An 8213-nucleotide genomic window follows, 5' to 3' on the forward strand; every position below is an offset into this window, starting at 1 on the left:
TTTATATAGGCCTACTGGAAGATTCATTATTTAAGTTAAAACAAGACAACACTTCTTAAATGTTTTATATACATAAAGAAGCACAATACATAATTCTTTGTAAATTACTTTATAGGCCTATAATAGCTTGTTTTGTTTATAATAATAAATGTGTTGAGTATATTGATATTGATTGTGCGATGAGGTTTTTTTTGTCTTTCCGTGTGATTTAAACATGCCAATTATCAGAAAATATTTTCCAATTTTATTATATTACCACCTTTTATTACATAGATCTTTTTCAAAACATAAATGCTTTTATAACATTATATAGACCCATTAAACACAAAAACTGCTCTGGCTTCCCCAGCGGGGTCCTTAGACAATCCCCTGGACCCCACGCCAAGAAAACTCCTCCTTGAAATGACCTGGCTACGGGCCTGGTCATGTAGGAAAAACGTGATCTAACATTGAATAATTTATTTACATTGTAAAATGCATATCTTTTTATTTTTACTGATAGAAAAAAACAAGGGAAAACTCCACGCTTCACCATCTTAACTGTATAAGGTGAAATTAACACCACTACACTACTGTATACTTGTTGTACCATACTAAGTACGCTTATCATTTTTCATTCTAAGCATTAGGTCTACTTAAACAAGTTAGTTGAGATGTACTTAACATTGCAGTGTAGGAAATTCCACATTTAAGTAGTTAATGTAGAGTGATCAGCATGAGGACATTTTTCTGGGAAATCATAATTATGAGGAAGTAGCAACAAGTTTTTTTTTTTGTTTTTTTTTTTTTTAATAGAATCATAATTTATGTAGCGCCTTTCAAAATCCGCAGATTTTACAAACGATTATACAAGGCGCTGGATCATTCTTTCGCTAGTCAGTGGATAGTGAATTGGCAGATCCGCACAGTGTCCCTGGTCAATAGCGAGCTTTCGAAATGGGCGACGCAGGGCGCTTCGACGGGGAATTCAGTCAACCATGAACGTCGTACTATGCACTTCCCGTCTCAACATCAAAGCTGTTTCGATTTACAGGACGACGCGCTAGACCTCGTATCCCGTGATCAATTATGCAGGCGCCCCCAGCGAGCGAGCATTTGTAAAACTCACGTTGCGTAGTCAACACAACGCCAAATCGCTTGAAGCCCGTTGTCAAATCCACACAACGAACGTCTTCCCCATGTATTCGCATGCGCAGTACGGTTTCATGGTTTCACTGCCCGTCGTAGAACGCCCAGTCGTCCAAATCGGCTGCTTGCACGCGCACGACCTATACATTCAATGTCATACCATACTACCAGGTTGCCATTTATACTCCTGGGTGGAGAGAGACAAACGTAAGTAAAGTGCCTTGCCCAAAGACACAAGCAATGCGACGAGCGTGCGCTGTGCCACACGCTCCTACGTGTCTAATTAAAGTCTAATTAATAATATAAATACGAATTTCATTAATAGATAATAATAGATGATGATAACGATGATAGTAATGAGGATTATTAAGATAATGATAGGGATGATAATAGTGATAATTTGACGCTACTGCTGATGATAATAAACTAATGAACTTTTAAATGGTGTTTTAGGTGATGGACTGTGTAATGATTCAACACATCCGAACGTCGGTTACAATTCCCTCAGGGTTAAATTTACCGACCTCAGCCTCCCCACTGTAAAACTTACCACGGTCTCGGTTAGACTACCGAGAAGTCAAGAAGTCCAATCCGAACGTGCAACACGGAAGTTGAAGTCACAAACTAGCGCCCTCAATAATATTTTTTATACACAAGGTTAAATCTTGGTAAAACTAACCGCGTGAATAATCCAAGTGCGAACAATGGTGAATGTACCCATGACTTTGGTTAAAGTTACCCTGTTTAAATTTACCATTTTTTAAATCCAGTGCGAACAAGGCTTAAGTGTCCCTTTTTATATTGTATTGTATATATATGTTACTTTTGCAAATGCACCCCAAAAGCACTTGACAAAAAGGTTATTATAACAAGTTATTATTAAATAAAAATAACAAATTATTATTATTACTATTATAATTAATGATTAATATATTTATTATTTTTACTTATGTTAATACTACTATCACTATTACTGTCACTATTATGTTTGTTGAATATTTTAATCGTATAAATATTTAATTTTATTGGTTATATTTTCTAATTATATTTTAACTCTTAGATTGTACCTTTTTTCTTTTAGTGCTTAGTCTGTTCTATTTATTTTTTAATGAAATATTTGGAGCGCTTTTTATCATTTTTTTTTACGATGAGATATTTTTGCAATCCTCAAGCCCTTATATGAATGAAGATTAAAATTTTACAAATAGCATATCCATTTTAATTATGATAATTATCGTCATGACTATTATTATCTTATTTAGGTCTATAACCATGTCATATTTTTGGCAGATGTCTAATTAGGACTATCTAATTAATATTATATTTTTTGAAATAATAATAGTTACTGTATTTAGGTAGATAGCTTAGAAAAGTAAAATAAGAAAATATTAAATAGGGCAATGTACAGGGATTATGCGTATGAATTATAATGTACGATCTTTAGTCAATTTACCTGAGCTCTGAAACCGGAGTCATGGCATGCTGAACACTTTTTCTTAGAAAAATGTCACGTATTCCAACATATTAAATTAAAGACTACAGATATAATATGTATCTATATATACTGCAAAACACCTAACATAGAGTTCTTTTTTAAAAAAACAAATTAAGGGAAAGATCCCAGACTTCACCGTCGTACTTGTTAGGAGCATTTCATTTGCACTCTATAGCCTAAACTAAACAGACTTACAGACCCCCACTGCTGTACCATTAGAAACGTTTGTCAGCAGACATTGTTATTTTCAATGAATCACAATCACAGGTCTGAGAAGGTAACAAAGAAAAATTATAGGCCTATATAATAACCATTGATTTAAAGCTTACGTTTGTGAATATTATTATTATTATTCATCCAGGTAAGTACGGTGCAAATTGAGGAAATAAATGTTTTCTACTGGACTAGCTGTTTATTTAGTGAAAATATTTCACGTCCAATCCAGGACACGTCATCAGTCAAAACACCAGTTGGCCTGATGATGCAACCTGGATTGGACGTGAAATATTTGTCACTAAATAATCACTAAGTCAGTAGAAAACATTTATTTCCTTACCCTGATGTTGGTCTAGCTTAATAATGCTGGATGTTGGCATATCAAACAGTAATGTTGGTTCTTCCACAATTACGAACATTCCAGTTGATCTGATATTGGAAATAAATTTATTATTATTATTATTATTATTATTATTATTATTATTATTATTATTATTATTATTATTATTATTATTATCATTATCATTATCATTATCATTATTATTATTATTATTATTATTATTATTATTATTATTATTATTATTATTATTATTATGATTGCACTAGTCTCTCCAAAAGAGAGATGAAGGGTATTGCAATATCCTGCGTGTGTGTGTGTGTGTGTGTGTGTGTGTGTGTTTGCCTGTCCGTTGGTCAGTATGAGGTTTGTGTGTTTTTCCGTGCGTTTAAATAAAAAACTGCTGGACCGATTTTACTTCAAATTTCTACACATTGACACTGTTACATGTAACTCGCTCCTACTTAAATGTTGTGCTGATTGGGAGTTTAAAGGCACATATTTTAGAATGTTATTATATATTTTCCGGCTGCAACAAACATACCAACGCCGTAGGCCAACAAAGCGGATAGATCGCGGACCAGATTAAGGAGTGTGTCAAATTTTAGCAGACTCTGGAAGCGGTTCGACCGTGCAAACTCGCCCGATATGGGCTTGCAACTCGAGGCCTATGATTCTAGCTTTCGTTTGGCTATGCTGAGCCGACTTTAGTGAGATGACCGCTTGCCATTATTTTGTCTGTACATAAAAGATATAACGCAACAGGGCGAGGGTTTGTAAGTTAGATTATCTTTTATCCCAGATTGTACTTTTACGAAGAAAAGCAATAATGAAAATATTCAAATGTTTACCGGAATTTTAGGTACAGGTTACATTTTATTGGCGATTGTTCTGTACGCTTTTATAATAATTTTGGTCCTGTGTACCTACAAGTTCTACCCTAGCTCTGCCTCATCAAGATTATCACCCGGGATTAAGAGCCCAGGGTTTTAATCTGGCGCCTCCAATAATAGTGATAATCGCAATAGCTCTAACCCACATGATTATAAATGATAACAAATGAAAATAAATAGTAAATGATAATAAAGGATGATAAATGAAAATTTAGGTAAATTATGCTAAATGATGAACGATGGACAGTGATAAAGGATAAATAATAAACGATATTGAAAAAAATAATAATAAATGGTAAATGAATGGTGATGAAATGTTAATATTATATATAATTATATGATAATAATAATTATAATTATTAAAATATCACAAAAAAGAATATTTTTTTTCTAATTATAATAATGAGAAATGATGTTTGAGATTATGAAGATCTGCTTACAAAAATGTTGACACTTTGAACCACAGTAGTACTACTTAAGCGGAGAGTTTTTATCATTGCACTTTAGAACTCAGTGAGTGTTTGTTCTATCACAAAGATCAATTGGCTTAAACTTTAAAGGTTGAGAATGTAGTCTGATGCATTTTTCACTGTAGATTTGAATTCCATCGCTTAAAAAATGCAAATTCAGTTTACAATAACAGTGAAATTACTCAATACTGGCCTGTGCGACAACCTAACTATTTCGATAAGAAATACCTTATAAGCTAATATTAAATACTATGTAGGTTCGGACCATGTTTTAAGTTACACAATAAACTGAAAATCACCAAAGTAAAGGGTAAAAACCCCTTGGGCACACATAGTAAAACGGGATATAAGTAATAATAGCGTATTTTGCATTCCTCTCGCCTGTATTTTCATAGGAGTCTATGTTAGTAGGTGAGATCCCTGGCCCCCTCTATTTTGAATTCCTGGATCCACCAATGTGATTTGTGTTTATGCGCTGTTGACAATTGGAACTGAATTGCGAGTCGGGGCTGGTTTCGAAATAAATTACTTTATTTATGTAAGAATCAATGTAGAGTGCTCTTAAAGTTTTAAGAACCGTGATAAACTTAGCGTATATGGGGATGCTTATCTCATTATAATATTCGAATTTTAATGAATATTGACAAACTGCAGGTTGTGTTAATACAATTTGTAATAATACTAATGATAGTTAATACAGTACAGTAGTGTACAGTTATAGATAAATTAGGTCACTAAGTCATCAAAATTGCAATTTGCATTTGTGATCCAGCAATATTTGTAATGTCTTCAGCAGTGGCCTCAGAGATTTGCTGACAGGGGTCCGACAGGGCCATCCGAACCAAGGTGCGACGATCGAGAGCCTTGGTCAAGGTCGCAGAATAAAACTCTGCGGTGTGTAGGGTTCATTGAGAGAGTTTTAATGGTTTCGTATGGCACAACAGTAAATGTGACTTTTATATACAAGCATTATCACTTAATATCGCGTTATTATTTAAAAATATTTGGATTGAGTTAATGCGTTTGTCTGAAGAAAATAAAGGCAATAAGACCATGGCAAAGGTTCAGGGGTGAAGTCGCAGAGCAATTTTAAGAATTTTAGAGGTTCAAATATTTGATTTAGAAGTAATTATAGGCTTACAAAGCTATTTTACTTTAACAGTGAAGTGACAAAAAACAAAATCTTCACTGTGTTTTGTTTCATTCCACCTCAATCCTCTGTACTAAAGTTTAAAACCTTGACTCATTTTTTTTTGTATTGCATTTGTTAATACACAATCGAGTGTTAGGACCTCTAAAATCCTGGACCCTGGCGACGAGGAGTCACCCATGAACATTTGCGCGCCACGGCATTAGTATACTCGGTAGCCACAATGCTCACAAGGGCCCCAGTGCCCCCTACCATATGGTCCAGGCATCCATAGCCAATGTGGCTGCTGCGGTTACACCGACAGCCCTGTCGGTTTGGCGTCCTACGACGGCGTGTGTATGTATACATAGCGAGGGTTTGCAGGTTTGAATCTCAGGCTTAGAGACATTTTTTTCATACAACTGAAATGAATGAACTTATCATCGATGAACTATTATACTTGATACAATTATCGTTCCTATTTAAGCAATGTTATCATTATTTATTGATTGTATATATTGTCTTGATGGTGATAAATAAATAAAATTAATGTAATGTAAATGATATGACATGCTACTGATTGTGGTCTATCAGAGGTCGTCTGACCATTTCTGACACACAACTGAGTGCACAGTAGGCTAAAGCACAAGTTTACCGATTTCATTTAATGATGCAATTTGTAATTTTTGAGATCAAAAATTAAAATAATGATTTGCCTACAATTGTAGTCTAAAAGCGCAATTTGAGCCATATTAAGGCATAAACACCCTAAACTCTACCACGGATTTTTTTTAATTTTTTATTCCAGGCTCATTGTTTGGGACCCCCTCCCCACCCTGTTGGACATGATGGATTAATTGAGCCACCAGAAAATTCCCGGAATTAGAGTTACCATAATTATAATAATACAAATGAAAGCTGTGATATCCAACCGACTCTGCTCTGCCCCACCAGGGATTATTGAACAGTATACACCGATTGGTCACCAATTTCTGTCACCCAGCCCTCACTGGCAATCGCAGATACGGCCATGAATTCCATAATGTTTAATAACATGATTTGTTGGGATACAATCACTATGCGTATACTTTTAGCCACGAAAAGGAGATAATCTTGATAATTTAAAAGACAAAATACTTATTCCTATCCGTTGGACAGTGCTTTAGGTCACATTAATTTCCAAAATAGGTTCGTTATTATCTAAAATACATGATAGTTAATATGATATAAAATATGGTGCCATGCATGTTCCACATATATAAATACTGTAGATAGTATACAACACACAGAGAGAAAAAAAATGTTAATAGCAGATGTTTCTTGGAGCATAAAACTTTATTTTGCAAACAGTTCGAACGCGCCTGCGTTCTTTATATATGACCGACCTAAATATTCAAATTCACGCTTATGTTCTAGCAAGGAGCAGTTATACTGCATCTACCCTGTCTAATGGGATCCAGGCCAGATGGTCGAAAATCAGTTTGACGAATGCCAGATTGTCGAAACCCAGTTTGCCGAAAACCCAGTTTGTGGAAAGTAAGTTTAAAGCAGTGAAACATTTACTCAACATTCAATCACGATGGAACCATTTCAATGTGATGCTGTCACTGTGATGTGTATTTGTAAAATAGCGGCTTATTGTAGTTTCTTTCTACTTTCAGTCTTGTTTTGTAAATCCAACTCGGTTAATAATTCAGCTATCAGCACAGTATTAATTAAATACTGTAAGCCTATCAAATAATCTCATACACATATATATATATATAAGTGTATAAAGTTTTAAAAATTCCCTGGTAGGAAGAGTTTTTTAGGGCTTAGTGTGGACCAAATAGTACTTTTAGACAAAAATATTTTGTACTAGCAAGCAAAATAACGTTATTTGTATAGGCAACTATTATTGTTGGTTCAACAGTCTCGCCCTTGACGTAGGATGACTGAGGGGTCGGAGATACAATGCTTAATTATTGCTCTACCTGATCTATCCATTATGTTTTTTAAAAGCACAGTATGCTGTACGACGGTGACGGCAAGATTCGGTAAACTGGGTTGTCAAGGTTTTGGTGAACTGGGTTTCGGCAAACTGGGTTTGGCAAACTAGATTTTGACAAACTAGTCTGATACTGTCAGAAAGATATGGCAGAAAGCATTAAAAATTAACTATTGAAACCCAATGGGTAGAGCGTGCAAGTCAGTCAGAGATGATTTAAGTAATCAATGAGAGCAGTAGGAATCAAAATTTAGTCGCAAAATGCCAAGTTAGTTAAAGTTAGTTTAAGTATCCATGGTTAGTTTCTCTATGATCCAATTCAAACAGTGGTGTTGAGTGTGGAATTTAAAGTTCTATGAAAACCAGGGGCGGATCCAAAGATGTCCAAAAGGGGTGGGGGCCAAATTTGGGCCGATCAAGAAACAATGTCCTAGGGGGTCCGGAGCATGCCTCTACAAAAATGTTGTCTTCTAGACGCCCGAAAATAATATTTGAGGCGTTCTGGGCTATCATTTTTTTTTCTTTCTCTTTTTTTTTTTTTCTTTTTTTTTACCTCCC

Source organism: Anneissia japonica, unplaced genomic scaffold, assembly GCF_011630105.1.
Source record: "Anneissia japonica isolate Jap-2015-1 unplaced genomic scaffold, ASM1163010v1 scaffold288254_len121080_cov147, whole genome shotgun sequence".
In the NCBI taxonomy this organism is placed as follows: Eukaryota; Metazoa; Echinodermata; class Crinoidea; order Comatulida; family Comatulidae; genus Anneissia; species Anneissia japonica.